Here is an 18,479-nt window from a genome sequence, read left to right as displayed (position 1 = left end):
AGAATGAGGAATGGGAGGTGCAAGGCAGGTTGGGAACAGAAGCATGTTTAGGGGCGGGGGTGTGGGGATGAAGCCTTACAGGTGCCTCGACTGGGTGTAACAGAGATGGGAGCCTGCACAGTCTGGTCAAGATCCAGTCGAGGGTCTCTTGTAGAACCTGGCCATGTCTTAGGGAGATGAGAGTGCTCCTGCTGGGCAGAGCTCCATGCTGGGGGTGTCAGGGGGTGCCCACCTGCCTGAGCTGGTTGTGAGGCGGGGGTGGGCCATGGAGGGGGTTTACTGTCTCTAAAGCCCCAGGCGTTTCTTCCTTCCTTATCTGGTGCCTCTGTTTCCCCATATGTGGGATAAAGTTGACTTCTTAGTATCCTCTAGTCCTGCCAGCCTCTGATTCTATCTTCGGGTCCTGATGTTTTGCTGAAATGCTACTCTGTCTGTCTTTCCTGTGGGGTAGGCAGCACCCGTTGATGAAGTCAACGTCGTTCCAGGGCAGCCTGATTTCCCCCTAACCGCAGGCGGGTGCTTTGTGGTCAGCCATAATTAAACTCTTTATCCAGATCAAGGATGCTGCAGTAGAAAGTGCAAACATTTTGCGTGGAAATAGGTCTTGTCCCTGAAAGAGCTATAGGTTTATGGTGACTTGGATCCTCAGGATGGGGGTGGGGGGAATGTCTGAGGTCTCCTGGAGCAGTGTCTGTGTGTTCGTATTCTCACCTGACTGAACCAAGGGCGCTGGGTGGGGGTGGGGGGCAGAGAGCCAGGACAGGGTTCGGCCTCAGTGTTCAGGCTTTTCCTATCAGTGTCCAAGACCCTGGCCTCTGCTGTGGATGGCACGCTTGATCCTGTGTTTGCTTATCAAGTGGGGTGTTGTCCTCCCTGTGCATTTAGAGACAGTGTGGAGCACTGGGAGGTCAATCCTGGAACCTCCAGGCTAGGAGCAGGGAAGTGAAATAGAAATTGAAAATACCAACTGCCAAAGCCAAATTCTTCAGGGGGCAGCGCGGCCTCTGCCCAGAGGTCCTACCTCTGGCGGCAAGAGCATGGAGGGCCGGCATGTGCACTGCATCCAGAAACCAAAGCCCTTGTGTTGAGAACGAGCACGGCCCGCCTCTTTCTCAGGCCACACGGCGTTGTGATTTTTGTCTCCCGTCCTGTGCTTTGTTATAGGAAGAGGGAGCGGAGCAGTGGGGGGGCCCGCAGAGGAATGCAATCTTGTTCTTGTTTGTCCGGAACCCTGTTTGTTTCCCACACAGAAAAATGACCTCTCGGAAGCCCGTGCTTTCCAACTTCACCAAGGGTTACTTTGCAGCCCTGATTCCTCCCCTGATTATCTTGAAGCCTGTCAAGTTGTAAGGTTCTCCCTCTCCTCTTTGCTCTTTCTTCCTAATAGACATGAAACAGTCCAGTCAATAATATTTTACTTGTCTTCCCACTGCGTGTCTCTTCTTCTGATCAGTTTAGGCGGCTTTGACTGCAGAAAGTCAGAAGGGAGGTTAAGATCTGAAAAGTTCAGCCAAATGTTATCAGCCTCAGAGATGTTGCTAAGGGAAAGGCCCCCCAGCCCTTGGCGACCGGAGCCAATAATAGCCGCGATTCACTGATAGCATCAACGCCTGTCAAAGAGCCAGGCGTTTGCGGTTCGTCTGTAAACGCAAACACCTGTATCCAGTCAAGCTATGATGGTTATCCTCTCTTTCCCTGTCATTCCCATTGGTTCCTTGAAGGGGCTGCCAGGATGTTCTAAGCTGTGAGTTGATTTATAAAGTGAAGGGTCTTTGTGAAACTTTGGCACGGATGGGGAAATTGACTCACGCGCGCCTCTCCTTCAGCGGGTGACAAGGCGTTTTGACAACGGTTAAATCGACGGTCTTCTTTTAATTGCATTTTTGAACCCGTGGCACCAACCGCCTGAGCTGTGGGAAATGGGGGCTTGGGCGGTGTTTACTGCCTCAACATGCCTCTTCCTCCTCCCTACCCCATAAAGGACACTTGGTACTCGCTGGAAATTTTTGTGTGTGATGAATTAGATCAAAGTGACTTACAGTGTGTGTGGAAGCTCTTCGGATCTCAGTATGGACATAGTTGAGATCGATACTTGGGTCACCAGTCACGGTGACCTGGAGCAGAGGGAGGCCTCAAGGTCGTGTCATGTCCTCCCCAGGCTCCTCCCTTGGCCCTGCATATGGAGGCTCTGCCCGCCTCGGCTGGGAGGGCCTGTGTGAGCACAGGTTCTGCTGGGGGGAAGGCATGGTGCCCCTTGTGCATGGCTGTCAGTCCACGTCAGTCACCCGTGTGGTCACTTGCATGTGACTATTCATTTGGCTTTTCTCGTCGCCTGTGTTTGCTCATTGTGGGTTGTCAGCAGCTGGCAGCTGGGGGTTGGGGGATTGGGTTGGAGAGGACCACCCAAGGGCAATGGCTGAATTGGGCAAGAATCTTGAATTGGACCCAGAACAGGCTGGGCTCTATCTACCATGTCCTTCTCACACCCTGGCGAGCTCCTGCCAAAATGGGTGAAGACAGTGTCACTGAGCTTGTTACGAGGGTTGTATTAGGATGAATAATATAAAATAATATGTATTAAATATATATTTATATATAATATAATAATATATATTATGTAATATACAATTTATATATTATATAATATTATATATAATAATAATATATTAAATACATACAAAATTCATGATATAAAAATTGGACTTGCAAAAAAAGGCAGTTTCTTCGGACGATAATGCAAGAAGCACTTGGCAAGACACCTAGCCCGTAGAAAGCTCTCGGTATTAGCGTCTTGTCCTCTTCCTGATTACTGTTATTCTCCATCTGCCAGCCCAGGCCTCGAAGATGTGGAAAGTCTAATTTGGATCTGAGATTAATGAAAGAACTCAGATATCCAGCTGATATCAAATTAAAGCAAAAAGAAAAAAAAAAACCCAACAGTGATTTGACCAAGAACGTCCAAGTCCAGCTCGCTTGTATAATACCCATGGAGGCATCTCAGGCTTCCCTTGAAAGCCCAGATGGGCGGCCAGGGGATGAGGCCACTCTAAGGGCCAGGTTCCGCAATGTAGGTTCTTTGGATTCGTGTGAAGGTGCTCACGATCCCGTTTAGAAGATTATAAGCAGGATGCTCGTCAGGGCTATTGAGGTGAAAAAAGCCAAAACTTTGATTTTTGTGAATTTTGGCCTCCAAAGGTCGAGGTATAATTGGTTCTATACTTGAATTCCTCCTCTATATTTTAATTAAAAATAAAAGGACTGCAAGGGGACAGTCCTCTGACGACATGAGCTGGGAGAAGGATGCCATCCCATGCTGGAGACTAAGGTGAAATACAGTTTTTGAGGCAGACTGAGGCCGGCTGACAAAACATGTACGGGTGGCTGGCGTGGACGCATCTACAAGACTTCTGTGGAGAAGGGTTTGCTCTGTCTACCCATTGTTCTTTGATCTCCTCCCTCAGGCCCTCCTCATTCCTGTGTTAGCATCATCATCAGAAAGCCCTCAGCCTCCTTCTGTTACGAGGTGGATTCATTCTCAGCAATGATTGACTTGGGTCTCACCTCTGCTCAGAAACCCAGTAGGAACCTACGTCCGTAGCCGGATGGACACGCTGTTGTATTGTCCACCACAAAGCTTTGAGGCTGCGTTGGATTTGCATGTTTTGGTAGGCTCACACCAAGACTGCCGTGTCTATTTAACGCAAGTGACAGGCTCCCCTGCCTGCCTGGGACTGTCCTGGTTTGAGCAATGAAGATGCTGTGTCCTGAAACCCCTCGTTCCAGGGTTGGCCACTGCATGTTAAAGAGAAAAGCATCTCAATCCTTTCTATGCAAAAGAAAAAAAAACCCAGCAGGAAACAAGAGGAGGAGATAATAATATGGCAAAGTGCAAAGAGTTTAAGAGCATCAGGTGTAATTGGTCATTTTGGGGTGGAATGTGGGCATGAAGCCGAGGGAAACTTCACTCTGATGCTGAACTCAGTGATCAGGGAGATTGTGGTCCATCCCTTCCCCCACCAACCACTCTGAAACAAGCACTTTCATTTCATCATCCTTTACTGAAACATGATTTGAGATGGAAGGACCTGGGGTGTTCTAAGTTTTGGTCTTGCCACAAGAAGGTGGACGGGCTTGGGAGCAGCTTGGAAAGTCAGGTCTCTAGGGACGGGAGAAGGCGTCTTTTTGCCTAGGCAGGTGTCGCCACTCAGATGTCCAGAGTGAGCCAGCTTCTGCAGGAGGGACAGCTTCCCAGAGGCAGGACACTCCTTGCCAGAAGCTGGGGCACCCCAGCCTTAGGTTAGAGAATAAGGAGGTCACAGGGTACAGCAAGAAGAACCCAGTTCATGCCTAGACTTTTATGTTTCAACACTACCAGTTAAAATCAGCTTCTGAGTCTATAGATGTATCTATAGATTTAGATATATCCACATATAGGGATATACCTAGATATAAGTAATTAATACAACATTAATACTTATTCTGTGGTTGATTAAAAAAAAGAAATCTTTTTAAAAAAAGCTAATTCTTGGGGGGGATTTTGAACCCAACCCATGGATATTTGCCCTGTAAGTGAGGGCCCACACAAGGGTGGCCACCTGGAACCTCAGGGCCATGGTTCCTCCTCTGTCAGCTGGTCCCAGGACCTCACCCCAAGACGTCCTGCAACAAAGTGCAGTTCACAGCGGCTGCACACAGGGGATCCTTCCACAGCTGTAGAAAGTACACGACTCCCCTTCCCAGAACTGGTCTCCTCAAGAACAGACCTTTGGTGACCACATGCCGAGGGGCCTCTCAGTTTTGCTTGGTTCATCGTGGGAACCCGTTCCTTTGAAGAGAACCGGTTCCCCGTGGATCTCCGTGCATGCTGCCTCTTATGTAGGGCTGCATTTCATGGGGAGTGATGCCCGCTGGTGCGCAGGACACCGCCTATCTGACCCCTAGGAAGGGGCGCCACACCCCCGAGAGGCTCCCCAGCATCTGTAGGGAAACAGCTTCCTTTGTGTCCGACGAAGGAACCTTTTCCCTATGTCTCACAAAGGGAAAAGGGTTACATGACGGAGGTTAACATAACAATCTTCTCTTATTATAGTGATTTATGCGTGCATAACTTCAGCGGCGGAATGTCATCTAGGGGGTCTTAAATTGGCAGACTTCAGAGACCACAGAGGGAGATGACAGAGAGAGCTTCGGGGACCTGGAGAGTGTCGGCTGCCATTCCTGGCTCATCCCCACAGAGAGGCCTAAATAAATCTCAGGGGGAAGGCAGTCAACTTCTCAACTTTTTATTAACCTGATCCCTGTTAATGAAATACAAAGAGGAGGAGATGATCTTCAACTTCAGATGATTTGAGTCTCGTGATGCGGCAAATGACTGCCTAGGGTTCTCGAGGCAACGGAACATGAGTCCTCTGGCAATTTTCATTCAAAGACAATAATACTGCCGTCGGCTATGAGTAGGACTTCAGTGAGTCACTGGGTCTCATCTTGCCACGTAGGATATGATCATGTATTTTTAGGCATGTCAAAAATGCATTTTCTCCGGTGTATCTGTTCTAAGCCCTGGGAAAAAAGGTGATGTCTTAAAATGGAAGAGTGTGGCTGCCTTCAGCTCTGTGGGGCGTGTGCGGCGGTCAAGGGCTTGAACCCCTCCTGGGGTTGCTGACTCTCTGGGAAGTGGGGAGCTGGGAGCACGCGGAGGGCCTTTGTGGACTGCATGTTCCTAGTTTCCATGTCGCTTTGAGGAATGCTGCGGTCTTTCTGAAATCATGATTGGTGACTTTGGAAACATCTGTGTGGACATGGCCTCCGAGACCGCTTGGGCCTTTCAAGGCACCAATCTCTACCACCTTGATACAGTATGTCCCACACTGCACCACGCTTCTTCATGGAACACTGGGCTTCCGAAAGAGGACTGGAAATTTGTAAATGGGCATTTATTTTCTAAACCGTAGTTTGGTGAAAATACGATGTCTTGAAAAGGTGGATTTTCCCGGAAGCTGATCTCATGAACAAGAACGGGAGTGCAAGCTGTAGTATTTGACAGGTGAGCCCAGGACACATGGGTAGGTAGGGGTGGGAAGGGAGGTGTGATGGTTAATTTCATGTGTTCCCTTGGCTGGGGCACAGTGCCCAGATATTTGCTCAAACATTATTCTGGATGTTTCTGTGAGGGTGTTTTCAGGTGAAATTAATATTTAAATGGGTGGACTTGGAGTAAAGCAGACTACCATTCACAGCATGGGTGGGTTTCATCCAGTCCACTGAAAGCCTCAGTAGAACAAAACACTGAGCTCCCCCAGCAAGAGAGAATTTTGCCAGCAGATGACATTTGAACTTAAACTGTAGCACTGGGTCTTCCCTGAGTCTCCAGCCTGCCAGCCCCCATAACATGAGCGGATGAATTTCTCTCTCTGCGTATACATACATATCCTATTGGTTCTGGTTCTCTGGAGAAGCCAGGCTCATAGAGGAGGTCATTAGAGTCTGCTGGTCTCATCTAGTCTGGAAAGGGAAGAGAAGGAAGCTGATATGGACTATGTTGATGTGTAGGTTTCTGCAGGGGCTCAGTCGGATGGGAACTCCTGAGAGAGTATAACACAAAGCTCAGACTCATTCCAACTGCCTGGGGAAGTGACTGGGGTATTAACCTGTTGACTTCCATGCCTTTGGCAGAAGGGCTGTCCTGGGAACATTAACACTCTGGCACCTGCTTGCCCGTGGTGCCCGTGCTAGAAACTGTGACCATCGAGAAACATTGGCAGACCACGGAGAGCTCCAGACCATGTTAGGTCTATAAAACGTTATCCTTCAAAATGATAGACTTACACATTTGGTGGTGGTGGTTGGTAGTGGGACTCACAGTTTAGGAAGGCAAGGAATATATTACAGGCTATATCTTCATGATGGGAATGATTCCACGTGTTACCGGTCTTACCTTAGTTGTGCCTTGGTTTGGCCTGGTGGTCAGCACATTTCAGATGCAAATGAGTGGGATGGAGAGAAAGATGGAACCTGTTGATGGTTCATCCACGTGTCTGGCACATGTGTGGATCAGAGAAGAGTTAAATCCAGTGTTGCTCCTGTCTGCAGGCACTGGGGTGCACCTCGCTAAGGCTATAATCCTTGGTTGAGGGCAGTACTTAGTCTCTTCTCTGTTAGGGAAACTCTATTTTCATGTTAATCTCCAAATACCTGCAAGGAAGTGAACTCGGGCTATCCAGTCTTTCAAACTGACTCCATTTCTTAGTCCTGGGTTGCTAGCCAAGGCTCTTGATCCTTCCCTCCTCCCAGACAGAACCCCAGGGCCAGCTGTATTCCCTGCTGCTTTTCTAGCCAAGTGGTCATACGATCCCATTCTTTCTTCCTTTGAAAGAGTGGGATTTTCTTCCTTTCTTTTCTCTCCATCCCTTAGAACCTTGAAACTGCCCTTACTCTTTGGGAGGAAGATGCGCTTGCTAGTCCACATTTTACATAAAAAAAAAATTTCTTCGCCTGTAGCTCAGATGTTTTAGGGGTCTACCATGTGGAAGGTGGGCTCTTTGCCTCCTGGGATCTCTGGGGGTAATGGCTATGTTGTGCCTACCTGTGCTGTGAAACATGTGAAATAGCTCCTACGTAATAGTGGGTAAAATGCACCCAGAGTAATCATTTCACATGTTTAATAACCAATGTGCAAACAGGGCTGCCAATCTCTGCCTCGACAAGTTCCGAAGGGTGCCATGTTTTCCTAATCTTGTGGGCTGGGGGAACGAGCCCTTTAAAACTCAAAGTGGTTTGGGTGTTCTAATGGTCCTTGCTTGCCTTTTGTAAAAACCCATGTGTCTGTAGGGCTTGTGTACCACTACTCACATGGTGACAGCAGTGATCAGAAACATAATTTTCAATATTTATGATTGAAAATGTAATTTAGAAATGAAAGAAAGGGCACTTGTTCCTCCTTAGCTTGAAGTGAAATCATTGTTTTGAGACAAGTGTTCTCTATACAGTTAATCTGGCCGGTATAATTTACCACACCACGGCTGAATTGTAAGTCTGGTGCTCTATTTATCAAATAAGACTTATTTGCTCAAAATGCATATGGATTAGTAGGCGTTGTGTGGTGCCGTGGCCACTCGATTTCAGAAATCTGGAGAAGGCTCCACGGGAGGGAGTTTAGTGGGCTAAACCCATGACAGGGTCCACCAGAGGGTCAACAGATTAGTTGGCCGTAAGTGGGGCTCAGGTACCCGGTCTTCAGGTCCTTTTCCCACCAGCCTGTGAGGCACGGCTGCCGCTAGCCAGTCCAGACTTGATCAAGGCATGGCGGCAAACCTAAAGGAGAAAACCTATGGCATGTTGAGCTGCGCTGTTTGGATGGCCCTCTGTGTGTGTTTCGCTTTTTATTCTGAAATAATTTAAGTTTCACAAAAAGCGGTAAAATAGAGCACAGAGAGCCCCCATGTGTTCTGACTCCAGCTTCCCCCAGTGACGTTATCTTATGTGACCTCAGTACCTTGTCAAATCCAGGAGTGACAATGGCACACCACCATCGATATTATGTGAATTATCTGTGTGAGCTCTTATTGGGCGGGAGGTCAGGATTTCACACCTGCATGATGTCACACGGAAGTCAGATTTGTTCATGAGGAGCCTGTGTTCCGCAGGGAAACAGCCAACATGAGCTGAGTCGCAGTGGCCCTTCTTGGAGGAGAGCGTGCTTCCTGCTTTCCTGGGGACTCACTGCTCGGCATATACACCATCCTGTTTGAGGCTGTGACCCCTGCAAGCATGGCAACAAGCCCCCCAGCAGTAGAATAGATGTGGAGGCAGACACACCTGGTCACATTTTCCTTGTGGCAGGGTTTAATCCATAAGCAGAAGAGCCATTGGATTTTGGTTCCAACGACACTTTCCTGTCCTTGGGAAAAGGGAAGGTGGAGGATTGGATGGAGGTACCTCTGAAATGCTATCCTAGGAGAGGTGTCAATCCAGCAGGGACCATTGTCTCCTCCCCAAACTCATTTCAGCCAACACTCATGGATGCCCACAGTGTGGAAGGCACCGTGGTAGGTGCTGGCGCTGTCACAGATGGATAAGGCACGGCCACTGTCTTGGAGGGGCTCTCGGTGCTCCAGGAAAGCCCCACCTCCATCACGAATTACACCAATAGCCGAGTACAGTGGGCTTTTTTTTTTTTTAATTTTTATTTATTTATTTGACAGACAGATCACAAGTAGGCAGAGAGGCAGGCAGAGAGAGAGGAGGAAGCAGGCTCCCCATTGAGCAGAGAGCCTGATACGAGGCTCCATCCCAGGACCCTGGGATCATGACCTGAGCCAAAGGCAGAGGCCCTAACGCACTGAGCCACCCAGGTGCCCCTGCAGTGGGCATTTTTGACCAGCACATGAGGAATATGGCTCGGCATCCCAGGCTGGAGCTCTGTGTCCAACTAGCTCTTGGCATGCATGGACCATCTCTACCACAAAGACGGGCAACAAAAGCAGCAGGTGTTTTCTAGCAAGCTGTTGGGGGAAGAGGCTGGGTGGACGCGGTAGTGAAAGTGGAGAAGGAAACGAAATGAACATCAGCAAAGCGCGACAAACAGAATTTCCTTAAGAGTGTGCCCTTCTCGGCAGAGCTGTTGTTCCTCCCTGGCCTCACGGTGTTAGAGGATTAGTTCTGGATTCTCTTAGTAATTAATAGCATTTAAGTTCCAGGGCAGTCAGTTTTGATTAAGCAAACATTAAATTAATCCAATCTGCAAACACTTACTCTCCAAGCACTACTTGGGGAAAGAGGCGGCTGGATGGACAGAAGGATGCGTCCTCATTGGATTGCCGGCCACCTCTGAGTAGTTACAGCCGGATCAATACGGCTCCTAGAGCTATAATAAAATGGCTTCGACATGCTCATCTGTAGCTGAGAACACAGTATACACATTGATTTCCTGGCCTGATATAACCCATTTACCTATTCAGCTACTCCGTTCAGGAAGGTGGAGGGGTCCCATGGCCCAAGGGAGCAATGATGCCTGTAAGTAGGTTAGCAGATGCTTGGAAAATGTCTTAATCGGCTGCACGGCTCCTTCTCAAGGAAGACGTGTTTCCTTGAAAGGAAAAGGCCTCTTTAGAATCTTATTGGCGTCATCTGGGGAAACACTAGGAGTAGGGGTGCCACCTTTCCTGCTCATCAGGATGGGCCCTTCTCATCATTTAAAACTGGTTGTCGAACCACACTGCCTTTGCTTCGTGGGGTGTCAGGGGCTCACGCACGAGCTCATTCCAGGCACGTCTTCGGTTCTCACTTAGATGAATTTGGGGGATCTCATAGAAAGTACACCAGGATTGCTCAGACAGGAAGTATGTCTTCCTGGATCTATTTTTGCTTTCCAGTATGATTTTTAAAGTAATAGAGGCCGTTTAATATAAATTAGTGAGATAGTGTGGTGTATCACATCTAGTAGTCCCTGCAGTTTTGTTAAATAGACTTACGCTTTAAACCTGATCATTGGGCTCCTACAAATAGTCCTATTATCCATAATACTCAATAAAACAAAGTTATTATTGTCAGAAACATTTTTAGACAGTTAGAAATATGCCTGCTTTTTTTTTTTTTAAAAGAGTTATTTAGTTGGGGCACCTGGGTCGCTCAGTGGGTTAAGCCTCTGGCTTCGGCTTAGGTTATGATCTCAGGGTCCTAGGATCGAGCCCAGTATCAGGCTCTTTGCTCAGCAGGGAGGCTACACCCCCCCACCCCCACTCTGCCTGCCTCTCTGCCTACTTGTGATCTGTCTCTCTCTGTCAAATAAATAAATAATGGGAGGTTGGGTGAGCCTGGTGGTGGGTATTATGGAGGGCACGTATTGCATGGAGCACTGGGTGTGGTGCATAAACAATACTGGAACACTGAAAAGAAATTTTAAAAAATAAATAAAAATGAAAAAAATCTTTAAAAAAAGATTTATTTATTTATTTGAGGGAGAGTGAGTGAGCATGAGTGGGACTGAGGGATAGTGAGAGAGAGAATCTCAAGCAGACTTCCCTCTGAGCGCAAAACCTGTCACGGGGCTCGATCCCAGGACCCTGAGATCAGGACCTGAGCTGAAATCAAGAGTCAGACACTCAACCAACAGAGCCACCCAGGTGCGCCAGGAATATGCCTGCTTTTAAGTGGCTGCCTTTGGGCTGGTATGATTTTATGCTTTGAAAGTGTTCAGGTGGATTTCAGAATGATCCGAAGTCATTCTGAGCCTCATGTGGCAGTCAAGTCGATTCGGTCACTTTTCTTAAGAAACTATTTCCTGGAGAAGAGGACGGGATGGTCTATGGGCCAGAGCATTTTCCTTCTGCCTGTCGCAGAGTCTGGCAAGGGTTGTAGGATTTCCACTTAGCCAGACTGGCTGATGTCTAAGGCTTGAGGGTGGAGGAGGTGGCTCAGTCATTGCACCAAAGACCCAATTCCTGGGATCCCCATTTGGGATTTTGTGCAGGTCTCTTGAGTGTTGGGAGTGAACACGAAGATTCTGCTTAGGAAATGGAGCTTAGTGTAAGAGCATTGTAGGGAAATCAAAGATTTAAAAAAAAAAATCATTGCTGGCTACTATTTCCTTCAAAACCATGCTCCCCTTATGAGATCAAAGCAAATGTCAAGTTGGCCCCATTTTCATTCCTCACCTGACTTCCTGAGCAGTCTTCAAGGCTGTTTTGCTTCTGGTCTATCTTCCTTTTTGAGTCTGTTTCTTCATCTAAGCAGAACCCTGCACTTGACCACTTCCGGGATTTGGAGGTGACTTCAGGGTCATCCTAGACATGTTCCTGCTTCTGCTTTAGCTGCATGCTAAAGCTCTTGACCAAAATCCAACCCTAGAAGGTTCTTGAATGTGCTGGACATCTCCAGTTCTTGTTTAGCTTTTCGTTTCCAAATTGTGTTCAGGGGATCTTGATCAGTTGTGAGATACTCATGAACTTCAACTTGTTAAAGCTGGGGAGAAGGAGAGACCAGGTCAACCTTCTTTACCTCCCTTATCTGATTGTTTTCATTCCCTCTGTGAAACACCTGTAAATATCCCGATTGTTCCCAGAAATAGAGCTTGGGAAATGGTGATTTTTTAAGTTGACGTACAACTTATTCTTTGTTCTAATTGTGAAGCTGATGATGTGAGGATTTGTATAGTCTAACTCCTTGAATCCTCACAATATTCCTAGGTGGCAGGGGCTTTCCCCTATCACAATGAGGGAAGTGGGACACCCAGAGGTTGGTAACGTGTCCAAGGTCACATGGCAAGGGCACAGTAGAGCCAGGGTTTGGTTCCCCCGGGAGGTCTGCTGCAGAACCCAAACACATGGCCACCATGCTCTTTAACCTCCAAAAAGGGCAGTCCCAGCTTATTTCCACATGGTCCTCCCACCTAGGTTCTGCTTAATGGGCTCAGGACTCGAGGCTGAATGGCTGACTTAGGAATGCTATTAAAACATGTCCCCAACAGCATGATTCTCCTTCACTTCTAGAGGCCACCCAAGATATACTGAGTGTCTTCCATCACTGTGTGAATTTGTTCACATTCTCAGAAATAGCCAGACCAAGTGAGGACAACCACAGAGGCTTCACATCTTCCTGGCCCCGGGCATCCTGCCACTGTCCGTGGCTGTTTAGCTTTGCCCCCAGGGACAGAGGTGGTGAGTGTGAAACCTGCGTGGTGGTGTCATACTTACACTGGCTCCTATAATCTCTTAAATGATTATAGTACCTGCTAGATGTTAACTCTGGTTTTTGATGAGGCATCCTTTTTATTAGGCTGTATGGAAAACAGCTTTTAATATCAGTGTGTGTCTTACATATATGTTCCGAGAGCACATTACGTTAGAAGGTGCTGAAAGGAAAAAGATGCGAGCGATCTTAAATGTGTCCAAGTGCCTCTATGAGATGCAATCAACCATGTCTTAATTCCCTCTATCCGTCATTAGTTGAGTGGTGAAAATATATGCAAAAGAGAATGGAACCTGGGTAGTAAGGTAGTGAAGAGGTTTTATAAATTAGATTATTTGAGTATATGATTCCTCAGACAGAAGGATATTGTCCAAAGGGCTCTTTAATTAGTATTCACTTCCTTTGGTGCACAAGAGAATATTGTCAAGGCCACAAGAGCGCTTCACAGCAGTTCAATTGAAAGAATGACCATCAGACCTAGGGCTGCGTCCACACCGGGTGAAGTAGGCTCAGGCAAGGCATTTCTGCCATTCATTGTTGTGTGGGTGCTTGCGAAGGAAAGTGTTTGCTGATGTGGTTACTTTGGTCAGTGTCCACTAATGTCTGGGTGACAGCCCTTGCATTCTCCTTCTGCAGGTGGCCGAACTGCCCCCAAGTCCCAATCTGCCTCATCTTTAAGGGCATGTGCTCTGGCCAAGTGAGCTACATAACATTTTCCGCCTAACAGGTAGCCCGAAAGAGCCCAGCCATCAGAGAAAATTTGCTATTCTTAAGAACATACGAGTTCTAAGACTAAAGCCAAGAGAAAACAGTAACAAACAAAAACAATCTGATTTATAGTCCTTGGGTTTCTTCAGCACACGACTCTACTGCTTGTGTTCGCTTAAATGCAAATGCTTTGGTGATCCAGTACCATGCTGGGGTGCCTGAGCTCCCTTACCTGGAAATATTTTTGGAATGTGCCCACTTTTTCTGATGAGTTTCCAGAATGATGGAGGTCATTGTATTTTGAAGGAAAGCTGAACTTGGAAATTTTCTCAAAAGAGTGGTGGGAGACAAGACCATCTCCGTGTCGGGCACATGGTGGGCTCAGTGGGTTAGGCTGCTGCCTTCAGTTTGGGTCATGATCTCAGGGTCCTGGGATCGAGTCCCGCATTGGGCTCTCTGCTCAGTGGGGAGCCTGCTTCCTCTTCTCTCTCTCTGCCTGCCTCTCTGCCTACTTGTGATCTCTCTATGTTGGATAAATAAATAAAATCTTAAAAAAAAAGACCATCTCAGTGTCACAGAGAGAGTGATGAAGTTTCTGAGAGCAGTTTTTAGATGATTTAGGCTCACCATCTAGGCTCACCATATGGTTGTAATAACTACCCAATGTCACTCTTCCACCGAGTGCCTTGGAGTGGAGGACTTGAGCAGAGGTCTTCATTACCCCTGCCCAAGAGGGGCGTGTGAAGGTGCATAGCCATGGTCACCCGTGCCTGGGAAGTGTCCTAATGTGGCAGGGGCTTAGCTGTGTCCTTTCACCTTGGAGGTGGCTCTGACAGCAGTCTCTGTTCACTTTCTGGTGTTAATAGAATTAAACTTAAAAAAATATATATTGATGCACTGAGAAGATGTAATCCTAAGTAAAATAAGTCAGTCGGAGAAAGACAAATACCATACGCTTCACTCATAGGTGGAATTTACGAAACAAAACAAATGGCCAAACAAGACAAAAGAGACAAAAAAAAAAATCACACTTCTAAATACAGAGAACAAACTGGTGGTTTTCAGAGGGGAGGCAGCGGGGAGGGCATATAAAATAGTTGAATGGGGTTCAGAGTGCACGTGTTGTGAGGAGCTCTGAGTCATGTATGGAACTCTTGCTTCACTATACTATATACCTGAAACTAATATAACACTGTATGTTAATTGATATTTTAATAATAATAAAAATCTGATCAGTGGCCAAAAAATAAGAGTAATGAAATACCTGAGATTTTACTTATTTTAACTAAACTGCCTCCACACCATCTTTGTTCCAGATTTTTAGCTGCCATGTTGACTGACCCCACCCACAGGGGTGTGCACATTTTCGTTTATGGAAATCCTCACTGCACTCCCTACTGGCTTTCTGTGCTGGCCCTGGGGGCTCCAGTGGAGGTCTCCATTTCTGCTTCTTGCCTGAGCACCGTGATTGGGACAAGGAATCATCTCTTTGATTAACCATATTTTCCAGCCAGACAGGTGAGATGCTAATTAATTTTACTTATTAACAAGGATGGTCCCTGCTGACAGGAACCCTGTAGGGTAAATGGGTGTTGGGTGAGGTGGGGCAGGAAACAACATCCATATTCCCCATCCTTCTGTGCCCTCACAGCTTCTCTGCTGAGGTTCTGTGATTCTAAGCCTCTCATTAAAAATCAACATTTTTTTCTCCATGTTTATAACTAATACATGCTTATTGTGAAAAATATAGAACATATACATAAAGAAAATTATAAAATGAAAATAATCTGTAATCTCAGCACTCAGAGATGGGAACTCAACCTTTGAAATACGTCATTCTGATGTTTCCAATGCAGAGATATAAATACATATCCATGTATAGATTTCTGTTTCAAAATGGATCACAGTTTATATGCAGTTTTAAAATGTGGACTTTGGGCCACTTGGGTGGCTCAGTCAGTTAAGCATCTGCCTTGAGCTCAGGTCATGGTTCCAGGGTCCTGGGATCAGCCCCATACTCTCTGCTCAGCAGGGTGGCTGCTTCTCCCTCTCCTTCTGTCTGCCTCTCTCTCTGTGTGTGTCAAATAAATAAATAAAATTTTAAAAAATATGGACATTTCACTTAATATATCAATGGCTTCTCTCACCATGCTCAGGTAAATCTAAAGCCTATACTATATATTCATTTACTGTGTCATGACTATGATTCTGGTCACAAAGAGCATCCTGATAATTATAACATCATTTTAATGTTAATAGTTGCTTATTACATGGAAATTCCCCTATTGTTGGACATTTTTATTGTATAATATACTAGCTTTCTTTAATTTTGAACTGAGATTGACTGTTTAAAAGTTCATTGGAAAGATCATATGATAATTGTCATTCTCTGATTGACTGACTTATTTCACTAGACATAATACCTCTAGTTCTATTGATGTCATTGCAAATGGCAAGATTTCTATTTTTGATGGCTGCATTATATATATATATATATATATATATATATATATATATATATATATATACCACATCTTTATCCATTCATCTGTTGATGGACATCTAGGTTCTTTCCACAGTTTGGCTGTTGTAGACATTGCTGCTATAAACATTTGGGTGCACATGCCCGTTAGGATCACTACATTTATATCCTTAGGGTAAATACCCAGTAGGGCAATTGCTGGGTCATAGGGTAACTCTATTTTCAACTTGTTGAGGAACCTCTATACTGTTTTCCAGAGTGGCTGCATCAGCTTGCATTCCCACCAACAGTGTAGGAGGGTTCCCCTTTCTCCTCATCCTCGCCAACATCTGTCATTTCCTGACTTGTTAATTTCAGCCATTCTGACCAGTGTGAGGTAGTATCTCATTGTGGTTTTGATTTGTATTTCCCTGATGCCAAGTGATGTGGAGCACTTTTTCATGTATCTGTTGGCCATCTAGATGTCTTCTTTGCAGAAATGTCTGTTCATGTCTTCTGCCCATTTCTGGATTGGATTGTTTGTTCTTTGGGTGTTGAGTTTGATAAGTTCTTTATAGATTTTGGATACCAGCCCTTTATCTGATATGTCATTTGCAAATATCTTCTCCTATTCTGTTGGTTGCCTTTTGGTTTTGTTGACTGTTTCCTTTGCTGTGCAAAAGCTTTTGATCTTGATGAAGTCCCAAGAATTCATTTTTGTCCTCACTTCCCTTGCCTTTGGTGATGTTTCTAGGAAGAAGTTGCTGCAGCTGAGGTGGAAGAGGTTGTTGCCTGTGTTCTCTTCAAGGATTTTGATGGTTTCCTGTCTCACATTGAGGTCTTTCATTCATTTGGAGTCTATTTTTGTGTGTGATGTAAGGAAATGGTACAGTTTCAGTCTTCTGCATGTGGCTGTCCAATTTTCCCAACACCATTTGTTGAAGAGACTGTCTTTTTTCTATTGGACATTCTTTCCTGCTTTGTTGAAGATTAGTTGACCAGAGCTGAGGGTCCATTTCTGGGCTCTGTATTCTGTTCCATTGATCTATGTGTCCGTTTTTGTGCCAGAACCATTCTGTTTTGATGATGACAGGTTTGTAATAGAGCTTGAAGTCTGGAATTGTGATGCCACCAACTTTGGTTTTGTTTTTCAACATTCCTCTGACTATTCAGGGTCTTTTCTGGTTCCATATAAATTTTAGGATTATTTGTTCAATTTCTTGGAAAAAAATTGATAGTATTTTGATAGAGATTGCATTAAATGTGTAGGATTGCTGTAGGTATCATAGACATTTTCACAATATTTTCTCTTCTAATCAGTGAACATGGAACATTTTCCAATTCTTTGTGTCTTCCTTCATTTCTTTCATGAGTACTTTAAAGTTTTCTGAGTACAGGCTCTTTGCCTCTTTGGTTAAGTTTATTCCTGGGTATCTTATAGTTTTGGGTGCAATTGTAAATGGGATCAACTCCTTCATTTCTCTTTCTTCTGTCTTGCTGTTGGTATGTAGAAATGCAACTGATTTATGTGCATTGATTTTATATCCTGTCACTTTACTGAATTCCTGTATGAATTCTAGCAGTTTTGGAGTGGAGTATTTTGGGTTTTCCACATAAAGTATCACATCATCTGCAAAGAGTGAGAGTCTGACTTCTTCTTTGCTGATTCAGATGCCTTTTATTTCTTTGTGTTGTCTGAGTGATGAGGCTAGGACTTCTGGTACTATGTTGAATAGCAGTGGTGATAGCGGACATCCCTGCCATGTTCCTGACCTTAGGGGAAAACCTCTCAGTTTTCCCCCTATTAAGAATTGTATTCATTGTGGGTTTTTCATAGATGGCTTTGATGGTATTGAGGTATGTACCCTCTATTACTACACTGTGAAGAATTTTGCCTAAGAAAGAATGCTGTACTTTGTCAAATGCTTTTTAAGAAATTGTTTATTTTTTAATTTCTTTTCTGTGTTCCAGAATTCATTGTTTATGCACCACACCCAGTGCTCCATGCAGTACATGCTCTCCACAATACCCACCACCAGGCTCACCCCATATCCCACCCCCCTCCTCTCCAAAACCCTCAGTTAGTTCCTCAGAGTCCACAGTCTCTCATGGTTCATCTCCCTCTCTAATTTCCTCTAACTCCTTTCTCCTTTCCATCTTCCCATGTCCTCCATGTTATTCCTTATGTTCCACAAATAAGTGAAACCATAGGATAATTGACTCTCTCTGCTTGACTTATTTCACTCAGCATAATCTCTTCCAGTTCCATCCATGTTGATATAAAAGTTGGATATTCATCCTTTCTGATGGAGTCACAGTAATCCATCATGTATGTATATATGTATGTGTATATACATATCACTTGGATATGTATATGGATATCAACTTGGTTAGATTTTAGTTCTTTTATTTCCCAGAAATGGATTCTCTAGTATATTCCATGCTTTTTTCTAGTCAGCTAACACCTTGATAATCATCAGTCCGAACTCTAGTTCTGACATCTTACTAATGTCTGGTATATATATATATACCACATCTTCTTCAGTATCTATCAAGAGTATCATATGATTCTTGTTCTTTTTTAATTAATGTATTGTATCACATCGATTGATTTGTGGATGTTGAA

Source organism: Neovison vison, chromosome 7 (genome assembly GCF_020171115.1).
Source record: "Neovison vison isolate M4711 chromosome 7, ASM_NN_V1, whole genome shotgun sequence".
Classification (NCBI taxonomy): Eukaryota; Metazoa; Chordata; class Mammalia; order Carnivora; family Mustelidae; genus Neogale; species Neogale vison.
This window is presented reverse-complemented; position numbering follows the sequence as displayed.